Source organism: Lissotriton vulgaris, chromosome 1_1 (genome assembly GCF_964263255.1).
Source record: "Lissotriton vulgaris chromosome 1_1, aLisVul1.2, whole genome shotgun sequence".
Taxonomy (NCBI): domain Eukaryota; kingdom Metazoa; phylum Chordata; class Amphibia; order Caudata; family Salamandridae; genus Lissotriton; species Lissotriton vulgaris.
The window spans coordinates 1433766081-1433778106 of NC_141685.1; positions in this window are offsets into that span (position 1 = coordinate 1433766081).

Below are 12026 nucleotides of genomic sequence, written 5' to 3' on the forward strand. Positions count from 1 at the left end.
TAACTCCATGACCGCATTTCTAAAACATCAACTCGAGCAAAAAAGATAACATTTTGTCCAATCTATATTCAGAATACACATCCATGGTATCTGACCACACATTCCCCTCTCCCACATCCCCCTTCCTAATTAACACTGCAGCACCCCTCCTCGCTCACTCCCTCTCCTCCGCCTAACTTATCAGATGATCGCAATTGTGGTAAACATAGTAAATGCAGGGAAATACAGTGATTTTATTTTAAAAACACTATCTCACATACTTTTAACAAATTGGGGGAAATGTGTACCCATTGGGCTTCTGGTTTAACTGTCAGTGCAACACCCACAAGCAGAACCATCAAAGGAAAGATGAGGAAGTGTCTTTGTGGTATATCTTTATCTTTATTTTACTCATGTAAAACCCTAATTAAAATGTATCTTGAAAAGAAAAAATAACAGTGCCCCAGGGCCTTTAATGTGCTGTACATACATTATAATTGAGACTCTGCACATAAGTCACTTTTTCCTCCTGTAATGCACCGTTTGCTGCCTCTTTTTCCTCATGTAATGTAACCTTTGCTTTTGTAATTTGCTCACTTTTAATGCTCTCATGTATCAGTTCTGTTCCTACTGTGAAGCGCTCTGACACCTTCGGGTAAAGTCCGCGCTGTAGAAAAACGCATAAAATGAAAAGCCTCCATGGACCCCCCCCCCCAGCATCCATGGACCTCTCATTCCACCATGGCCCTCTCCTCCTCCGCGGACCCACTGCCGCCCGCTCCATCAACGTTCCCACTCACCGGCCCACAAGCCTCTCGCGCCGCTCCTGGTCCCCGCGCCTGTCCCGGACACCGGTCTCTTTCCCGTGCACCCATTCCACCATGGCCCTCTCCTCATCCGCAGAACCACTGCCGCCTGCTCCATCAATGGTTCCACTCACCGGCCCACAAGGCTACTGCGCCACTCCTGGTCCCTGAGCCTGTCCCGGACACGGGTCTCTTTCCCGAGGATCCTCCACGCACAGACACGCGCGACTTAAGACGCGCGCAGACGCCGTCCGGTGAAGTCACAGACGGCACAGGCTTCGGTCTGCGCATGTGTAAAACTGGCTGAAGCGGCCATATCTAAATCAGGCACAACAGAGCTCACTGCTACATGGGAATAACTATAACTCTGTGCCTGACCACATTCCTGAGCTGACGCTGTGGATGTGGACGCACCAGGAGGGCCACTCCATTTGATTAGGCGGGCCGGATTTGGCATGGGGGCTGTAGTTTGGGGACCCCTGCCCTACACTATCCAACACTAGCCCTACTTTTGCACTCACTAGAAGTTGGAATAGTACTTTTTACCCCTACGCTATCCAACACTTTCCCTACTGTTGCACCCTCTGGATTTGGAATAGTAATTTTAACCCCTACGCTATCCAACACTTTCCCTACAGTTGCTCCCTCTGGATGTGGAATAGTAATTTTTATCCCTACGCTATTGAACACTTTCCCTACTGTTGCACCCTCTGGAGATGGAATAGTAATTTTAACCCCTACGCTATCCAACACTTTCCCTACTGTTGCACTCTCTGGAGTTGGAATAGTATTTTTTACCCCTACGCTATCCAACACTTTTCCTACTGTTGCACACTCTGGAGTTGAAATAGTAATTTTAACCCCTATGCTATCCAACACTTTCCCTACTGGTGCACCCCCTGGAGCTGTGATAGTAATTTTTACTCCTACGCTTTCCAACATTTTCCCTACTGTTGCACTCTCTGGAGTTGGAATAGTAAATGTAACCCCTACGCTATCCAACACTTTCCCTCCTGTTGCACTCTTTGGAGTTGGAATAGTATTTTTTACCCCTACGCTATCCACCACTTTCCCCACTTTTGCACTCTCTGGAGAGGGAATTAGTAATTTGTACCCCAACGCTATCCAATATTTACTGTTTTAGTTAATGTAGTTAATGTAGTGTATAATTTATTGAGTTTTTTTTATTTGTTATATATAGTTTTTATATTTTTATTTATATTATTGATGTATGTGTTTGTATATATTTATAATTTGTACAATTTTTTTTAACAATTTTTAAATTATAATAATTAATTGTAAGTATATATATTTTATTTTTATATGTATATGTTTAATTTTATTTTACATTATATGTATTACTTATAATTTTAAACATATTTTTAATTATGTTTTTTAAATATATGTATTATTTATTTTATTTTACATTATTTGTAAAAAAAAAATTTAAACGATATTTTTAACAACAATTTTTTTGACAACAATATATTTTTACCAATATTTTTGTACTAACCATAATGTTGATAGAACTTCGATATTCTTGACATCGATATTCTGCCTCCGATATTTTTGACATTGTTCTTTTTGACGTTGATATTCTGTCAGTAATTCCCCTCTATTATCTCCTCTTATGTGTAGAAGAAGACTTCCTGTGGAACTCCACATGCCTTTCCGTGGTGGCGTAAAGGCTGCTCTCCACCTACATACTAATGTGGATAGCGGTGTCTAGCAGACACCGCCACCATATTAAATCCTTTTCCGCCCAGTCGACTCGTCGACTGGGCGGAAAAGCGGCGGACGGTCTTTACGTCTGCCGGGGCCCCCCCTCCATATTAATATGGCAGGGTGAACTGGGTAGCGGGCAGGGTTGGATGTAGACCAGATCGCCACCGCCATGCAGGCAGTGGCAATCAGCCCTACATCCTAATGGACCCCTAGGTCTTGAGTCCCTTCCTGAAGTGAGTCAGTAATGGTAAAGTACGGAAGTGGAGAGTAAGGGTGTTCCAGGATTTGGCGGAGAGGTGGTAGAAGAAGCGTTCTCCCATGCTGCAGTCTCAGATGTGAGGTGTTTGTATGAGGTGAGTGGAGCATAATTTCCTGGGAGATAGGTGGAAGTTCAGGCGGTGTTTCATGTAGGCAGGTCCTCAGTCATGGAGGGCTTTGCACGAGTGGGTCAGTAGCTTGAATTGGCATATTTTCTGGATGGGGAGCCAGTGGAGAAATTTGAGGACCTGGATGATGTGGGTCCACTTGGGCTGGTTGGGTATCAGTCTGGCTGCTGCTTTTTGGATCATCTGGAGACTTCTCATCAGTTTGGCGCTGGTTCCTACTTAAAGTGCAGTGCCGTAGTCCAGCCCACTGGTAATGAGGGCCTGCGTCGCTGCTTACTGTGCTGATGGGGAGCCACTTGATAAATTTACGGAGCATGCTGAGAGTGTCGAAGCAGGCTGAAAACATCTATCTGATAATAAGCAGTGCAAACAAGATTCCCTCTTGGATCCTTTTTATTTCATTTTCAAGTTGCTATGTCTGCATTGGTAAATCTGGATGATTCTTCTAAGGGATTTTTTGGCAAATGGATTATCAGACTGTCCACATTCACATTAAATGGGAAGCAGTAACTGACGTCCCTGTGTTTATTGTATTAGAACAGAATTTTCAGTACTGCATTCTGATTTTGACCTCAGGCCTGCAGCTCATGTGTTTTTTCTTAGATGGGCAATTGACTGTAAAATTCCCTTGGAAATTCTTTAGGAACTATTCTGTGTCAGTCAGTGCAAAATGTTAATTCCAGTCCATAATACGCAAAAGGTCTCAGAGCTGTGTGCTGCATCTCATGGGAAGTGATTTCCAAAGTTCTTTTTTGCATTTTATGCCAGTAATTCAAAGGGACATGACAGTGGTACTAGCAGTGTGCCATGTTCCAAGGACTTTTCTCAGCTATAAGAAAAAAAGACTTGTTTTGTGGTATACAGAATTTAGTATTTTGTGGGCATTATCCTTTTCATCGTCCTTCCTACTGAGGGTTTTTGGTGGTAGACCTTCAACTATTAAAGTAGGGGTTAATGCTCCTTCTTTAGGTTCTTGTTATCTTGGCTATTAATGTATGTCATTTTTAGGCTTTTAGGAGTCACAGGCTTGATGGGCTCCTCGGGCTGGAGATAGTTCCTAAACTGAACAGGGTTCTAAGCAAGCTTGGTGGTCTAATGGTATTTGCTCATGATGTTACTGGTGCCGGAGTTTTGGTCAAGATGATCTATTTGGCTACATCAGTTAACATTACCCATCAGATGGGATTTCACTGGATGCCAGTGGAATGCTGTTTAGTCTGATAAACTGTGTTTTTTCCGGTCACTTGGGGCAATGGCATATTAGGTACAGCAGAAGATTTGCTATCCCTACAGGCTGTTAACTGGTTTGGGAGAGCACCTGTGTCCACTAATGGATGTGTTTTTGGATTAATCCAGTGCTCTTCCCAAATCAGTTCTTTGAGAAGTCCTAGGTATCAGGGGTAAGGGAATAGCAGCCCTGTATTTTCCTGGTGATGGGCCATCTTCATGCTTTCTGTGTTTCTCACACTTTTCATAGAATTTATGGCTAGTGACTGAGGAGGGAGAAGCACAACTGATTCTGTTTTTGCCATCTTGGTACCACTCCTTGGTTTTTTCAGCTCCTTTGGTTAATCAGAGGGGTAGAGTTTGTCTATCCTCTATTCTTTTTCCATCCAGGTCTCCCTCTCTGTCTTCTATTTCATTAGCCTGGAGTTTGGCTTATCCTTTTACAGGGCAAAGGCCTTCCCCAGAATTCAGCTCTTGTCATGCAGGCACCTCTCTTCTCTGTGTTCAGAATCACGTCTCTGGTCATCCGGTAGGCAAGAATAATGTTATTTGTCTGGGATCCTCCAGGTGGATGGGGACTTCATGAACTATTTTTCATATGGGACGATTTCCATATTTGCTTCCATGATGGTGTACTGAGATTTAGAGCTGTATCGGGGTCTGAGATTCTCTTGCCCTTGTCGTCTTGAAGATTTCCATTCTTATTCTAATAGTCAGCCAACCTTCCAGGTTGTGCCTGCTTCATTTTTTAGCTGCTTTGCAGCCTTTCTTTCTTTACGTCTTCAGAATCTAGGAAGTTTCTGCTCCTTCCTCCGCAAGGGTCTTTTATTGGTAGTCATCACTTTCATCAGACAGTTTATGGGTGTTTTTCTGTGAGATTTATGGTTACATTTGGGCTTTTCCTTTATTCCTATTGTAACACTGTTTCTTACATTTGGGAGTAAGATATTGGATTGGTTGTTTATCTCTAACATTTTCGACAGATTCTGGTGCACTCCTTCACTGTGGGTAGACTGCATTAATATCTTTTGTCTCACAAAACTTTCCACTCACTCTGTAACCTCATGCAATCTGAGGCTGACTAGAGATGGATTGGGACTTTCTTCTTCTTCTTTTGATTCACTATGGTTGTTATTTTGTTTACATGGCTTATCAGTTTAGAGAGGTTCCCTGTCTTTCAGTGTACAGAGATTTTCCGCTCAAGGGTCGACTGATTTTTTGATGGAGGTGAGGCTGCTTCTGTGGCCCATTATTCTGATGCATTTATTTTGACATGGGTATTCGACAAATAGCAAATACTGGAACAAGGAAGTCGATGAAGAGGTGATCCTCTAATTACCTCCAGGTAAGTCCATTAATCTGAGTCCATTCATTCTCAACCAGTCATTTTGTACCACCTTCCATCCTAAATGATCTTTGATTTGGGTTTTTATAGAGGCTTGGGGATGTTCCAGGATAACATTTGAGAAAGTGGCAATGCCACCTACAGCGCACTGGTGGGGCCAAAAGAAAATATTTAGGAGGAGCTAGGGCAATGGAGTGCTTGGTTAGGGAGGTGAACTCACCTCAATGTAATGACTGGAACGAGGATAAATAGACTAGAATAGAATTCCTGCTAAGTAGTTAATACCACCCAAAATTCTGATCTGAAAAAACAGATGTCCCTTTTACCCACCAGCCTTTGTGGTTAACAGTTTTCTATGTTGGATTTTTTCCCGATCACGGTTGCCAACATCAAATAATTCCACATACCCTGGACAGTAAACTGTGACTGGACCTCCAATATAAAAGAAACTGCAAATGACCCTGCACCAACATTGGCTGCTGAGAAACATCAAACCCCCTCTCCATGAAGTAAACTAGAGAAGGATGCATGTACAAGCTCTATACCCATGCAGACCAGCAATATCAATCCTTTTCTGGCATGTGTCACCAAAACATGTCTTATCTCCCTTGAAGCAAACGGCAGAATGTCTGATCACCATACCCCATCTCTCTGATACCATTGTAACAGCCTTCACCTCACTTCATTGGCTTCCCATTGAAGTAAGATGCATTCTCCATGTAGCTTACCAGACATATAGCTATAAACCCAGTCCCCTGGGAAAAGCCAAGGTAGAGGGGATTCTTTCCCAGTCCTTCTCCAGATGAGCTCTAAATTTTAGGGACTCTCTACTCGAAGCACTCCATGGTCAACATTCCTTGCAATCTTTGGAAAAGACCTGAAGATTCTGATCTTTGAAAGGCACTGTTCTAGCACCTTTTTATTGCCTGGCCAGCTTTCAAGTCCTTCACCATCTGGATAGATATCCTTTCAACCCTTTCAGAATAGGAGTGTCAACTGTCTAGAGTACACATGCATCAATAGAACATGTGTATTATTTCATCTTTATGTGTTTGTGTGAATGATTTTCTTCAGGTTCCTGGTATCTTGATCATTTACATATTTCATACCGGACACACATTTGCTTTATGTTTCTAATATAATTGGAGAAAAAACACTGAATAAATGGCCCCTTCAACATTAAAATCGGAAGGACTTTAATTTTGTGGTCTTGGCCTTATTCACACTCTCAGACTCCTTTGAGAAGACTCATATTATTTGGGAAAGTGAACTACTGAGCCATTTACTGAATCTCCACAAATTATTTTACAGTGAAGGCTAGCAATGAGCACTGTTTACTACAAGTCTGGTGGAACCATTTAAAGGGCTCCAAACTTAGCCATACCTAAAATTAAGCATATATTAGGACATATCCAGTCGTAGCTGCACACATAGTTGATGGTAAACACTTAAGAAATCAATGCAAAGGATTTCATGTGCCAGAATGCACATTTGAGGAATGGTGAAAATGTATTTCGATGCTCCACCTCATTAAAAAATGTTAGAAGGCTGTGCTCAGGAGAGAGGAACTGCCGTTGTTTTTTGGGTTAGTCGAACGCACTAGAACTTGTGATTACACTTTATCAGAGCAATTTACAACCAGCAACTTTTCTCCCCCAGAATCTCTTCCCTTCTTTGATGAGTCATGTAAGAAATTGGGTTGTTCATTGACTAGTGTATGAGCCATGGTCAAACAGCAAAAACAATCCTTGTCAGGATGAGGCACAAGCCAAACCTATATTAACTTGTGCTCAACGCTCTGGTAGCTTAGCACAGAACAGTCAGGCTTAAATTAGAGGAAATGTGAAAAGTATTTGTGCAACACTTAAAACTGTAATGAATTGAAAACATCATGTATGTCAATCCAGATTAGAATAATAGCATGCTTTTTAATAAATAGAGCAAGAGCAAAACAAACAACAAACATCACATTAGTAGAACTAGAGATAAGCATTTTTTTAAATGTTTGTGACAACAGCACCAAAACGCACAAAGCGCCAACTGTGGATATCTGGTTGTGCCAGACTGGGACAAAGTCATAGGTTCAGGCCAACTATGATGGAGCATGTACCAGTTACAGGGTCAGCTCAACAAAGTATCATAAATCCTGGTCTGTGGAGCTTTGTGTTGTTTACTTGTGGATACAGGTTTGACTTTGAATGTGGATAAATGTGAGTTCCATGAGACAAAGTTAAATTTCTTTGGCCATGTCTTTTTTGATGGGTGTATGACAGTTGACCCTGCTAAAGTACAAGTACTGTCACATGCTGATCCCCCACAAGATGTTTCAATGATGCATAGGCAGCTACTGTTCCAGATGTATAAAAAACTGTAAGTGCTCCATGGAGGGACTTAATGAAATTCATTGACCACACGATTGTGAGAGTTGTAAGAAAATGAAACAAGTCATTGAGAATGCTACTCAAATGGCATATTTCAATCTGAAGCTTCCTACAGAGCTTCGTGTGGATGCTAGCCCAGTTGGGTTAGGTGCCATCCTTGCACAGCCCAGCAGACACCCAAGTGCTCAAAGACATATTGTGGCATATGTGAGTAGGAGTTTGCCACAAACCGAACATGCTTATTGTGAACTTGAAAAGAAAGTTTAGCCTTGGTATGGGCTTGTGAACATTTCCATGTATTGCTGTACAGAAAGGCTTTTGCGCTGGTCACTGATCATCAAGCATTACAAACTAAATTTGGAAATCCAAAGCCAGGATGTGCATCATCTGGGAAGGATCAGAATCCTGCTGACTACTTTTTTAGAGTGCCTATGGAAAGGTCATGGTAGTCCATCTAAGGCAGTTGAAGCCTATATCAATTTCATTGCAAAATCAAGCACACCAGCTGCCATTTCATTAAATCAATTATTATTTCCATGATCCATGATAGTGATATGCTAAAGTTGAAAGATACAATCACACATCAGTCATGGAACCAACACTTTGAAACAAAGGAGATAGTGGAGCCTTCCTAATCAACACTAACAACCTCTCACCAGTGATAGTGAACAACAAAAATGCCGTAGAGTAGCTGTCCATAACTCCGGATGGAATCATACTGTGAGGGTCAAATATCCTGAGTTCAGTGAGAATAAGGCAGAAAATGATTAATGTGGCCTACGAAGGACATTATGGAATTGTTGCAACAAAACGAGCTCTTCGCTTCAAGATTGGTTTCCGTATTTCTGCCCTACACTATCCAACACTAGCCCTACTTTTGCACTCACTAGAAGTTGGAATAGTACTTTTTACCCCTACGCTATCCAACACTTTCCCTACTGTTGCACCCTCTGGATTTGGAATAGTACTTTTAACCCCTACGCTATCCAACACTTTCCCTACAGTTGCACCCTCTGGATGTGGAATAGTAATTTTAATCCCTACGCTATTGAACTATTTCCCTACTGTTGCACCCTCTGGAGATGGAATAGTAATTTTAACCCCTACGCTATCCAACACTTTCCCTACTGTTGCACTCTCTGGAGTTGGAATAGTATTTTTTACCCCTACGCTATCCAACACTTTTCCTACTGTTGCACACTCTGGAGTTGAAATAGTAATTTTAACCCCTATGCTATCCAACACTTTCCCTACTGTTGCACCCCCTGGAGCTGTGATAGTAATTTTTACTCCTACGCTTTCCAACATTTTCCCTACTGTTGCACTCTCTGGAGTTGGAATAGTAAATGTAACCCCTACGCTATCCAACACTTTCCCTCCTGTTGCACTCTTTGGCGTTGGAATAGTATTTTTTACCCCTACGCTATCCACCACTTTCCCCACTTTTGCACTCTCTGGAGAGGGAATAGTAATTTGTACCCCAACGCTATCCAATATTTACTGTTTTAGTTAATGTAGTTAATGTAGTGTATAATTTATTGAGTTTTTTTATTTGTTATATATAGTTTTTATATTTTTATTTATATTATTGATGTATGTGTTTGTATATATTTATAATTTATACAATGTTTTTTTAACAATTTTTAAATTATAATAATTAATTGTAAGTATATATATTTTATTTTTATATGTATATGTTTAATTTTATTTTACATTATATGTATTACTTATAATTTTAAACATATTTTTAATTATGTTTTTTAAATATATGTAATATTTATTTTATTTTACATTATTTGTAAAAAAAAAAATGTAAACGACATTTTTGACAACAATATATTTTTACCAATATTTTTGTACTAACCATAATGTTGATAGAACTTCGATATTCTTGACATCGATATTCTGCCTCCGATATTTTTGACATTGTTCTTTTTAACGTTGATATTCTGTCAGTAATTCCCCTCTATTATCTCCTCTTATGTGTAGAAGAAGACTTCCTGTGAAACTCCACATGCCTTTCCATGGTGGCGTAAAGGCTGCTCTCCACCTACATACTAATGTGGATAGCGGTGTCTAGCAGACACCGCCACCATATTAAATCCTTTTCCGCCCAGTCGACTCGTCGACTGGGCGGAAAAGCGGCGGACGGTCTTTACGTCTGCCGGGGTCCCCCCTCCATATTAATATGGCAGGGTGAACTGGGTAGCGGGCAGGGTTGGATGTAGAACAGATCGCCACCGCCATGCAGGCAGTGGCAATCCGCCCTACATCCTAATGGACCCCTAGGTCTTGAGTCCCTTCCTGAAGTGAGTCAGTAATGGTAAAGTACGGAAGTGGAGAGTAAGGGTGTTCCAGGATTTGGCGGAGAGGTGGTAGAAGAAGCGTTCTCCTATGCTGCAGTCTCAGATGTGAGGTGTTTGTATGAGGTGAGTGGAGCATAATTTCCTGGGAGGTAGGTGGAAGTTCAGGCGGTGTTTCATGTAGGCAGGTCCTCAGTCATGGAGGGCTTTGCACGAGTGGGTCAGTAGCTTGAATTGGCATATTTTCTGGATGGGGAGCCAGTGGAGAAATTTGAGGACCTGGATGATGTGGGTCCACTTGGGCTGGTTGGGTATCAGTCTGGCTGCTGCTTTTTGGATCATCTGGAGACTTCTCATCAGTTTGGCGCTGGTTCCTACTTAAAGTGCAGTGCCGTAGTCCAGCCCACTGGTAATGAGGGCCTGCGTCGCTGCTTACTGTGCTGATGGGGAGCCACTTGAAAAATTTACGGAGCATGCTGAGAGTGTAGAACCAGGCTGAAAACATCTATCTGATAATAAGCAGTGCAAACAAGATTCCCTCTTGGATCCTTTTTATTTCATTTTCAAGTTGCTATGTCTGCATTGGTAAATCTGGATGATTCTTCTAAGGGATTTTTTGGCAAATGGATTATCAGACTGTCCACATTCACATTAAATGGGAAGCAGTAACTGACGTCCCTGTGTTTATTGTATTAGAACAGAATTTTCAGTACTGCATTCTGATTTTGACCTCAGGCCTGCAGCTCATATGTTTTTTCTTAGATGGGCAATTGACTGTAAAATTCCCTTGGAAATTCTTTAGGAACTATTCTGTGTCAGTCAGTGCAAAATGTTAATTCCAGTCCATAATACGCAAAAGGTCTCAGAGCTGTGTGCTGCATCTCATGGGAAGTGATTTCCAAAGTTCTTTTTTGCATTTTATGCCAGTAATTCAAAGGGACATGACAGTGGTACTAGCAGTGTGCCATGTTCCAAGGACGTTTCTCAGCTATAAGAAAAAAAGACTTGTTTTGTGGTATACAGAATTTAGTATTTTGTGGGCATTATCATTTTCATCGTCCTTCCTACTGAGGGTTTTTGGTGGTAGACCTTCAACTATTAAAGTAGGGGTTAATGCTCCTTCTTTAGGTTCTTGTTATCTTGGCTATTAATGTATGTCATTTTTAGGCTTTTAGGAGTCACAGGCTTGATGGGCTCCTCGGGGCTGGAGATAGTTCCTAAACTGAACAGGGTTCTAAGCAAGCTTGGTGGTCTAATGGTATTTGCTCATGATGTTACTGGTGCTGGAGTTTTGGTCAGGATGATCTATTTGGCTACATCAGTTAACATTACCCATCAGATGGGATTTCACTGGATGCCAGTGGAATGCTGTTTAGTCTGATAAACTGTGTTTTTTCCGGTCACTTGGGGCAATGGCATATTAGGTACAGCAGAAGATTTGCTATCCCTACAGGCTGTTAACTGGTTTGGGAGAGCACCTGTGTCCACTAATGGATGTGTTTTTGGATTAATCCAGTGCTCTTCCCAAATCAGTTCTTTGAGAAGTCCTAGGTATCAGGGGTAAGGGAATAGCAGCCCTGTATTTTCCTGGTGATGGGCCATCTTCATGCTTTCTGTGTTTCTCACACTTTTCATAGAATTTATGGCTAGTGACTGAGGAGGGAGAAGCACAACTGATTCTGTTTTTGCCATCTTGGTACCACTCCTTGGTTTTTTCAGCTCCTTTGGTTAATCAGAGGGGTAGAGTTTGTCTATCCTCTATTCTTTTTCCATCCAGGTCTCCCTCTCTGTCTTCTATTTCATTAGCCTGGAGTTTGGCTTATCCTTTTACAGGGCAAAGGCCTTCCCCAGAATTCAGCTCTTGTCATGCAGGC